General features: G+C 52.0%; 1 long non-coding RNA gene across 1 annotated transcript; it reads left to right on the top strand.

Moving 5' to 3' along the window:
* The first annotated feature begins 7,353 nt into the window (after positions 1-7,353).
* Positions 7,354-10,308, top strand: LOC147573504 (uncharacterized). The gene is made up of 2 exons (XR_015244830.1): positions 7,354-7,556; positions 8,810-10,308. It is a non-coding gene; the product is annotated as an uncharacterized LOC147573504 (long non-coding RNA).
* The last annotated feature ends 884 nt before the right edge of the window (positions 10,309-11,192 follow it).

The raw sequence follows: 11,192 nt of genomic DNA, 5'->3' as shown, positions 1-11,192 counted from the left end.
TGGATGGAGGCCAGGTCAGAAAAGAGGCCAGGGCTAAGAGCTTGGATTGAGCCCTGTGGGGAACATGCCTGAAGGCTGATGTATGCAGACTCGCGCCTTCTCCTCCATGACACTCATCCAGGAGTTTCAGAGACAGGACAAACGTCAGGCTTTTGGAAGCATCACTGTTTCCAAGTGGCTCCAGGTCTGGAGAGGAGCAAAAGGGCTCCCTTGTGTTGATCACTGCAGCTAGATTTCTATTGAAAAATTACTTTATTGGTTTTTATTTTATACCTACTCTATTTCCAAAGGGATCTGAGGCAGCTTCTCATAAAAATTGGTATATCTATTTACACAGGCTGGTTAAAATACAGATAAATTTTAAAGCTCAGCAGCCAGATAAGGAGTGGGAAAGCTAATGACCCAGTGAGCCAACATCCGCCGCCCCCTCCACCTCCCTGGCCTTTCTGGGATTGGCCCTTGTGACTTTTCCAAGACCTCATCTCTAGCGGACCCATCCCCTGTGTAGAGGAGCTGGGCAGGAAACACTCTCCCGATCTTATAATTTTATAACGGAGCCACCGGAGAAGTTAAGTAACGTCGTCAAGATCCAATCAGGAGCGGAGCTGGGGCAAGTGCCCAGACCTGATTCTCTTCATTCCTTCTCCTTCCTCCTGAGAGCCATGGTGGCCAGACACGGAAGGGGTCTTCAAGCTTCAGTTGTGGCTCCCGGCACAGACATCCCAAAATGACCACACCTAATTTGAAGCAAGCCTGCCGGGGAGGAAGTGGGCACTTGCCTCTTCCAAGCAAGGGCTATCGGAGTTCTTAATTTAATTGCAACGACATACCTTCGTGCACGTGACAAATGGAGCCGGAGGAGGTGGTGGGCACAGTGCTCGCACTTCCTCCACAGGCACCAAGTTGGGCACGGCTGGCCCTTTAAGAGCTATCTCCTTCCCTCTGATCTGTATTACAGGTTTGTGGGTGGGACGCAGCTCTCTCTCCTAGACTGTCTGTTCATCCTCCCTGGGTGTCTCCGCAACGGTCACTGGAAGTGCCACATATGGCCTGCCACAATCTGTTATGAGAATAACAGAGGATCCGACGTGCGATCGTGAAAAGTGTATTTTGCTCTCCCCCTGGTCTAGTACGGGGTGAGCGAGCACAGTGTGGGAGGGGCTGTGCTATTTTGCTTTTTAGGTCCAGTTCAGCTGTCAGTCTATCCACACAACAGACAGACAAGCCGATGTCTGCAGAGGGCCAGGCAGATTGAGAACAAACACCTGGCTTTAAACGTGTATCTTTCTAGTTCACTTATGAATCATCCCATGGAGACTTAGGTCCATAAGGCTGGTGCCCAGTAGACGGGGGTCCCAGGCACAGTGAGGGAGAAGAACACGCTTTTGGGGCTGCATGAATTCAGTGCCCACTTATCATCAGAAGAATCCCAGAAGAAACAGAAATGAACATTTGTGCATTTTTTTCTTGTACTGAAATTATCTTTTTTTTTTTCCTTCTTCTTCTAGAGAAACACAGCACTCCCACACCTTAAGGGAGGGAGCCAGAGACGGAGTGGTATGTAATGCAAATCCATTCTAAGAAGGTTGTGGGGGCCATCTGGTGTCCAATGCCGACAGGGCCGGCTGCGGGAGGACCGGGGAGGACAAGGGACAGGGTGAGAGAGGGGTGCGGGGTAAGAGGTGGGCTCCTTCTTGTCCACGTCAAGAAACAGCCCATCAGGAGGGTAAGAAGGGGAGGGGGGATCACCTTCTGTTGTGGGAAGGAGATCAAAGCAGGAAAGATAATGTCTCCGCAAGTAAAGGGTGAACTGATAGCTTTGCTGCTGAAGGCAGCCCGGGGGAGGCATAGGCTCAGGCCGCTGGATGCCACGGGAGACTTAATGACGGGCTGGGTGGGCTCCTTCAAAGAAACAGCAAATCCTTAGATGAGCTGTTCGGGCTTCGGGCACGTATAGACACTCACACTTCCCGCGAGTTATCCCTCTACAAGATGTAGTCCCCATCACCAGCTTTCTACGTGGAGCTGAAATAATTCATCAAATATTTGGAATGTGTAATTAAATATCTAATGCCAATTAGCAAATTACTAATGAAATAATCAGGGGCTTTTATGGTTTCTAGTTCAGCTCGAATTTTAATTCTAAGTGGTTATTGATTCTAAATAGAGTAGAATCTGAGTTACAAAACATTAGGTATAAGGATACGAAATGCAGAGTGAAAAAAAGGTTGCAGGGCTGTGGCTGGGGAACGCTGCCGGGTGCTGATCACCACCGTGTCCCTGCAGCATGGGCGGGAAGCCAGTGGAGGCCACGTGGTGCCCTCTGTCCAGCATCAGTCGAGGAATCAGAGGAGACCCGCGGAGGTTCACCTTGGAGCGCCCTGGGGCCTGCAGGGCACGTTTCCCACCACAGTGCTACCGGTCACAGCTGTGCGATTACAGACCAGCCAGACGTAGGACACCTTACGGTGCTCCCCCAAGACCCTGCTCCCAGAGGCCCTGGGAAGTGGGCAAGGGCAGCTGGAATGTGGAATGTTCCAGGCTGCCTTGCTCCTTCAGGTTGGGAGGTCACAGCCGCAGTCTTGGGAATTTTCGCGTGTGCGAGAGCAGGCTGCAAAGCACTTTCGCTGGACTGTAGGTTTGGACGGGGTGCGTGGTGTGCAGGGATGCACGCTCACCAACGGCGGGTGAGGCGCACATTAGCCATGGGGAACAGGGGCACAGGTTTAACTATGGGCTACAGAGTAAGCAGTTACTTCGGGGGCTGAGATGCAAATGAATATTCTCGGCAGGGTTGTTGAAAGAAGTGTGAGCTGAGCCACTGATGAAGACAACATTTTTTTTTTTCCCAAATGCCCTTCTCCTTTGTATGGAAAATAAGGTGCTAATCACACACTGACTTTGAATATGGAAGCAGGTTTCTTACGGTATGTTCTCGACAGATTTTTAGAGAAGCTAAAGTTACTAGAAGGCAGGAAAAATAATGTAACTCCACTTTTCTAAGAAATATTTTTCTACCAATCTTATTCCCCTCATTCCATATCTAATAAGCTACGCTATCATCCTTACAAATAATCACCATCGCTGTCACCCTTAATTATGTGCCTTATGCAGAGTCTCTCACAGGAACTTGGCTGCCCATGACAGGTCCAGGTCCTGTCGTCTTCACAAACAGCCCTTTGGGATATACTATAGTCATCCTCCTCCTCCTCCTCCTCCTCCTCCCCCTCGCCCCTCCTCCTCATCTCCATTTCGCAGACCAGGAAATTGAGGCTCAGAGACTTCCAACAACTTGAGTAAGTTTGTGCAGATACTAAGTGCCAGAGTCAGGCTTCCACCCAAACATATCTGTTGCCAACACTGTGACATTTACCATGCTGTCACTTGCAATAGTAGATGATCCCTGAAAACAAACCAGCCAACAGTGTGGGGACAGCCTTGCCCGGGATTCACACACAACCTCATTCATGGGCAGGTGTTCAGGCAGTATCAGGACAGGGAGTCAAGAGGTCATATCTTGGGGCACTTTGGAAGGCGCAGAAATGCCAAAGGAAGGGAGGGGGCAAATGCCAAAGGAAGGGAGGGGGCTGAAGCAGAAGCCAAGCCTGTTCCGGCGGCCCTCCGGGCTGCCCTTCGTGACTGACGCAGGCCGGTACCTGCGCCCACTCCCACCCGAGCAAGGCCAGAAAGGAAGACCTGGCTGCCCTTTCCCAGCCCCCTGCAGCACCTGGGAGCAAGAGAGAAGTTGTGCCACGTACAGCTCGGGAGTGATTTAAACACTCCTCCAGCTCAAAGGGGAATCTTGGATTTCATTAATTAATACATCAATAGAAGCCAATGGAGAAAAACATGTCTTGTTATCTGGCTTCTCAGATGCTAGACATGGGCTCATTAGCCTTAAGCATATCAGCCCGATAACACTATTTATTCCATACAGAATAATGATCTACTTTAGGGGAATGCCGCAGTGAACCGAAAGGCCGAGTCCTTCCATTACCACCGCTCACCCGCACAGGCCTGCGCGTTATCGCCATCCGCCATAAGGGTGGCCGGCACATGGCGCGTGGCTCTCACGACAGCCCCGCAGAGATGAGCCCACGGGACCCGCCCAAGGTCGCACACCGATTCGGAGGCACGGCTGGGATTCAAGTTCGGGTCTGACCAACGAAAGAATCTGAGTTGCTCCCGTGGTTCCACACAGATTCGCACGTGAACTCCCACCCAGTAGAGAAGAGAAGCCAACCCAGTAGAGAAGAGAAGCCAACACGATAAAGGAAAGGAAGCAGCAGGCACTGAACCCGCGTGTACTTAACCACTGACCGATGTCTAATAAAGATAAGCAAGTTAACAGATTGTGCCATTGTTATTTCCGATTTAAATAACACATTCTGTTTAATGGCAGTGTCCTCAGAAGGGGCCATTAGAATTACAATGCCGTCCTAAACCAGTGGGGGGAGGGGGGAGCCAATACGCAAAAATAAGCATCAGGCATTATTTGCTTAGGCTCACACAAGGCTCTCTGAGATGCTAAGGGGCCGCTGGTAGAGAAAGCAGCCATCAGTTAAATGATGACCTTATTAGTGGCAAGAGGGTTCTTTAAACCATGCTGATCGGTGGGTCGGGGGCAGGTTGGGAGGTTACTGCCCCATGTCACCAGGTCTGCAGTTCTGGGATTGTACATGAGGGACCCCACCTGCAAGGCAGGAGACCTCTAGGAAGATCTGTTTCCCTATTGTTTGCAACTTCATCCTTCTGCACTTTCTGCTCAAAGAGCCACCAATCCACCCCACTACACAGACCACAGGTTCAGCCAGCCATCATTGGATCAATCAGTCAACCTCACAGCAAGCCCTTCGTGATCTCCCCTCCCATTCTGGACACCCCAGGATGCACGGGAAGAGTGATTTGAGAGCCTGGTCCCTGGTCCTTTCAGTGGAGGGAGCCCAGGCCAACGTGTGGTCAAGCCACGCGACTTGGATCAGAAAGGCCATGGAAGCTCAGAGGAAGAGGGACCGCTGAGGTCTGCAGGAGCCATGGAGGGCTTCCAGGGGAAGAAGGGTCTAAACTGAGTCCTGAAGCGCTGCTACAGAGAACAGTGTGGACGGGCCAGAGCTTCCAGGGACACCGAACTGGGGGCGTGCAAACAGATAAAGCTGGTGGACCCAAGGGAGCAGAGGCTGGGTACCAGGGTGAGCGGTCAGAGGAACCTGCAAAGGGGTTCAGCTGCCACACGTTGGGCAGCGAGGAACCATCTCTAGAGTGCCCGCCACGACCATACACTCCATCCCAGGAGGCAGGCCAAATGGCCTCGTTTGAGACAAGGATGGAAAAGACAGTCTAGAAACAGGGTTTGTTTCCATCTTGCTCCTGTGTCAGCGAGTGGAACTGGTCCATGCAGGCCACCAGGAATCACTGGGCGTGCTAGGATCACTGGGCGTGCTAAGAACTGCCCAGTAAATTACAAAAACAAAATCCCAAAAGTACTGCTTCCCCTCTCATGGTGACAGCCCGAGGAGAAGGCCAGGACGCTTAATTGCAACGCTGTGCGGCCACGCACTGCCCACAACAGGCCCTTCGTGCTCCGGATGACGAAAAGAGCCCAAACAAAGGGGTCCTCCCTGTGGGCGGCAGCTGGGGGCGGGGGAAGCTTTGGCTACAGGAGTCATTAAAAATAATATTTTTCCAAATTAATAAAATGCAACAGTCCACACTCAAGACCAACAGCTTGTAAAATTGGATTTCTAAAAGATGAAGAGGAGAGGAGACCCACACTGGTCAGGAGCAGCAAACAGAATTCAGGGAGGAAGGACAAGCTGATCGGGCCCAGGAGGCATTAACGGTGCCTGTCAGGCTGACATCCACGCAGCCGCTCTGGGGATGGCAGGTCCTAAATCCCACCAACTGCAAGGCAGCGGGTAGAGTGAAGCGTGGGGGTCCCTGCTGCTCTCTCCTCCTTGGCCCCTTCTACCAGAGAGTGGTAGATAAAGCCTGAGGCCTTACGTCAGGGGAAATCACAGTAAAGTCACTGGACTTTGTTTTTCTGAGATGACATTCCTTAAAAACGTTGATTTATTTCTTTATCTCCTCCCAGAGACCCAGCTTCCGCACAAGAGGCAGCCCCGGTGAATACCTATTACAGAGAAGGCTCTTGAAACACGTCTGAAAGTTGCACTAAGGAATGCATGGACAAGGTCAGGGTCCTCATTCCTGTGCCCAAACTGGTGTCCCCTGGGAGCCTAAGACACCAGACACAGCCCCTCCTCGGTGCACACCAGGGACAGTAGGTGCTCAGCAAACATCCCTCTAACAAGTGCATGTGATCACAAACAGCAGCTCTACAGAGCCATCCTCGGGCCCACGGTGTGCGCACAGTGTTGCCCCGTCAGGGCTCCTGGGGTCAGAGCCATGGCTCTGTTCCTCTGAGGACCGTGAGCCTTGCCCCCATCCATGAGCTTTTGTTACCGGCCTCTAAAAACTAAACCACTTAGGCCTGGTGCTGTTCAAACTGCAGGATTTTATTCGAGGAGTAACTCTTGAAGGAGCGTTCGATTTTCTACCGTAACAGGTGGGTTGGGGGTTTCCAGAGACGGGCCGGATTGGAGCACCGGAGTCTGCTGTGTGTCGGCCGGAGGCCAGGACTTGCTCCCACCCGGCTGTGCGACTTGGTGTAGGGGATGCGCTTCTTCAAACGACAGTGGCCGTGACACGGACGACCCCCACACTAGCAGCCTGCCACGCTGACCTTCCGCTCCACTGACCCCGACACTGACCGTATCTCCCATTGCCAAATTTCTCGAGAGAGCGCACTCCCTTTCCTGTCCCGCTTCTACTCAGCGGGTCCCTGCCCGCCTGGTGCAGACGTGGCCTGTGACTCCGCTTCCCTGCTGGCTTCATAGACACCACCTAGCGGTCTCCTGGGAAGATCTGGAGCCCGAGGACACCCCCAGCTCTCTCCTCCCTGGCTCCGCAGCCCAGCTTCCCCCCATCGGGGTCCTATTTCTGCACCCGCCTCCGCCATCGGCCAAAGTCTCTCTCCCGGCTCCACACCAGGTGAATTCCCCGGGATTCTCTTCCCCGCCCCATCCAATGGTCTTAGGTCAGCAAGCAGACTCCAGATCTCCAAGGGCAGGGACGTTTCCTCTCTCCTGCGTCCCTCAGTGCCAGGCACAGACGATGCATGCAGTAGACACTTGGGGCATATACACAGTGACTGCAATCATTCCGGGGATGCAAAGTGACTGAGCCCGCCACAGGAAGGGAAGGCCATGTTCCTGCTGCAAATGATGACCCATTTGCTTCCAGAAAGGACTGCTCTGCACGCAGCTGCAGAGGTGGAGGCCGTGCGCTCTGAGCCCCCCTCCCAGCCAGGCTGCGGCGAGTGGGCTCGGCTGCACGAGTTTAGAATGTTCCCAAGACTCCTGCGGAGAGAGACTCCGTCCTGGCCCGGGTCTATTCTTAGCAGTGCTCACAGCCGGTCCCGGGAGAAGGCTGGCTGTTCCGCAGCGTCTGGCTTTCTCCGTCCAATCTTCGGTGGAGCCTTCTGTTTCCGCCTTCAGGTACATGATGCGTTCCTGTCCTCGTATCAAAATGGGTGGGGGGTGGGAAGGAGCCATCTGGAAGAGGCGCCGAATCCTCTCCTCGTTCGGCCCCGCTCTCCATATTCCCCTCTCCCATCTCAGTTATCTGGGCCTCCGTGTTATTTTTGCAAGACTCTGCTCCAAACACGCATGGTCTCACTGCAGTGTGGAGGACACCTGTCTTTCTCCCTCCCTCCAGCACGGATGGCTGGACTTTCCTGGGACTCCAGGTGGAAGCATGCTCCGGGAACCCGGCTGAGTGCCGGTCCCCGACTATACTCACATCTTTGGGACAAAGGCCTCGTGGTCCCCGTGGCGGTGCAGACACAAGACCACCAAGACGCGGGCCTCTACCTGAGTCTGTGCTGTAGGAAGGCCCCGCACAGCCTTCCCCTCCACCAGCCTGGCCCCAGAGCAGCCCAGAGAAGACTGTGGGGTGTGCAGGGCTCATTCTCAGACCCCTCTTGTCTTTCCGCCATTCCACACACGCACCCATTCCTGTGTGCCTTCATTCATTCAACATTCATTCATGTATTTATTTAGCTCCAGTCTTGGCCTGGGTTCCTCCCCAGAGGAAGGTGAGACAAGAATGTGGGTGCAGGTAGTTCATTTAGGAGATGACCCCCAGGAAGCACAGATGAGGGGAGGGGGTGGGAGGCAAGGATGGGAGAAAAGCCAGAACTGGATGCCCCAATGGGCCACTGGGACTCAGTCCTGGGAGGGCCCTTTGAGGACTGCAGAGGTCACCAGTGTCTGGGCATGTATTCACTGACTCCCTTCTTTCATCGATTGAAGGCTGTCCCAGGGTGCGGGCGGTGGGGGATGGGGGAGGGGGCATGAAATCCCCAGCACATCCAGGCTTCCCTGCCGCTGGGCATGTTCCTATGGTTCTTTATACAAGAAGCTGTCAGTGGCTGGGAACTGTCCGCCACAGTTGCAGAGGGACTCGGAGGTGGGCTAAGGGGACCTGGAGCAGGGCATTGACAACATGAGCTGCGGCCCCGCGGTGTGCCTTTTGTAGACATTGACTGGATGCACACTGGTGCCAGGCGCCTTGCTAATGCTATGAGGTATACACCATTCTGGCTCTGAACAAGCTTGCCATCTAAGAGCCAATTATATTTTTGATGGTTTGAGTGGTTTCTTTCCAGAAACTTAAAATGGGAGATGGTGTGGTTGTGTTGAACAAAAATTCAGGAAGTCCAGATTTTAAACTTGGTTTAATTATACAGACGGAACCAGGAAGCATACATGAGGCTTCCGTTACGGGTCACCACGAATCCAGGAACGAACCAGCCGGGCTACTGCCCTCAAATGACCCAGGGCAGCCGCGGTGGAGACAAGCAGAACCTGCCAGGACACACTGTGGTCAGTCCCGAACTCTTGTCCCAGAGCTTTGTGTTTTGGGAGCACGGACGGAAACTAATTGTCCCAGAGGTGGACAGGGAAGGCTTAACGGAGGAGATGATACACTCAATTTATACCATCAGTGGACAGTAATCATCAACCGCTTCAGAAGATTCCCTCTGTGGGCTACAATTTTCATTCCCATTCGAAAGTCCTCCTGGAGTGTAGCATGATTTATTTCCTTACCAGCCAGCCTAACTTCTTTCAGTAACAGAATCTGTCAGTCCCCTCCTGATCTACATGACAATGAAAAATACTGGGAAAACACGCTGGGGCCATTCTATGAGCACCTGCCCTATAGATTTATTTTTTTAATACTTTTTTTTTATTTTTTATTTTTTTAAATTTACATCCCAATTAGTTAGCATATAGTGCAACAGTGATTTCAGGAGTAGATTCTTTAGTGCCCCTGACCCATTTAGCCCATCCCCCCCCCCAAGCCCCTCCAGTAACCCTCAGTTTGTTCTCCATATTTATGAGTCTCTTCTGTTTTGTCCCCTTCCCTGTTTTTGTATTATTTTTCTTTCCCTTCCCTTATGTTCATCTGTTTTGTCTCTTAAAGTCCTCATACGAGGGAAGTCCTATGATTTTTGTCTTTCTCTGACAGACTTATTTCACTTAGCGTAACACCCTCCAGTTCCATCCACATAGTTTGCAAATGGCAAGATTGCATTCTTTTTGATTGCCGAGTAATACTCCATTATATATATGTACCACATTTTCTTTATCCGTTCATCCATCGATAGACATTTGGTTTGAGCACCTGCCTATAGAAGCCTCGTCCCGCAACCCCTCATCCCATCTTTGGGCTTGGACCCTCCTGGTCCATTTGCTGGTTGAAGAACGCCCTCAGAAACCTTTGGGGCACATTGACCCTCTCTCCTAGAACCTCCTTCCCCACCCTCCCTCTGCCCCTCACATCCAGATCCTATTTTTCCTTCAAGGCCCCACCACCTCACCTCACCATGCTTTCCCCGGAAATGGTTGCTCTCTCTAAGTTCTATCCCCACTGCTCTTATGCCCAATCACATTGACTCTGGTGTGTGTGATGGAATCATTGAGGGTGGCATCCCAGATACAGATGGACAGACGATCAAGGGGCCACCTGTGGAAGGAGACTTGCTCCAGAACTCAGTAGAGCACACCGCCTGTATCACTTGAAGCTTTGTGATGTGGGTCCTTCTTAAGGTCACCAAGCACTTGCAGGTCTCCCGAGAGCAGAGTTCACGTCTGGCTCAGAGTTGTCCGGCCAACACCCAGCACATGCCCTAGAACCAATGCATGCTCATCATTACACATTGAGTGAATAAAAGCTTCTTTCCAGTTATGAGACAACTGGTCTACATAAAGCACTGTCACTATGCTTTGCCTGACCATAGAGGTCATGGCTACACATCCTGGAATCAATGAATGCTTTCATCTGGGATTACAAACCTCTTCAGTAATTACAAAGCCACAACAACAATCTTTAGATATCGCTCTATAAATATGACTTAGATAGCCCTTAGATATCACACGTGTGTTTATTTTCCATGTCTGGGGGCCCACAACCCTGAGCTTCTCTTCTCTTGAATGGGTGTGCTGGGCACAGCGTTCCCTAAGATTTCTTCCTGCGCTAACGTGCAATGAGTGTAAATGTAAAATGTTGTTTGTTGAGGACCTGAACTGGAACATTAGTCCTGCCGCCCAACATTTTCAAGGAAGACAAAATATTTTAAATGCCTGGTGCCATATAGCAGCATTCCTCACCCCCCTCCAGAGGGGCAGACAATGAATGGAAGGCAGGGTGCAGGTCAGACCGTCGTCATTGCTAACAAATGCTCTCACACTGCCCCACCGGTCCCCTGGCTCCTGTCTCCGCCTGGCCAGACGTGGAAACCTTCCATTCTTTCCTCAGGTTAGGAGGACCTAAGTGCTGGGGGAATTGGTCTTTGGAGAGGGGAATGATTCACGCCCCAGTAGAGCAGGCTCCCAGCCACCTGCTCCCAACACCCCCTGGGCCCTGGGGGCACAGAGGCATGACCTAGAGGGGCTCAAGTCTCCCTGGGCGGATCTATTACATGCATTAAAATAATTTACGCTCGGCCCTATAAAGCGTTTAATTCCTGGTGCCATCATCCATTCCAGAAGCGTTCCTCTTCATCGTGAATTATTTTTGAAGTATTTATGTGGACCTCACCGAAAATCACCCCAGTCAGCAAACTGAGA

This window comes from Puma concolor, chromosome E2 (assembly GCF_028749965.1).
Source record: "Puma concolor isolate L17-30 chromosome E2, mPumCon1.1.hap2, whole genome shotgun sequence".
In the NCBI taxonomy this organism is placed as follows: Eukaryota; Metazoa; Chordata; class Mammalia; order Carnivora; family Felidae; genus Puma; species Puma concolor.
The sequence above is the reverse complement of the archived record's forward strand: the minus strand, read 5'-3'. Positions and strand labels throughout refer to the sequence as shown.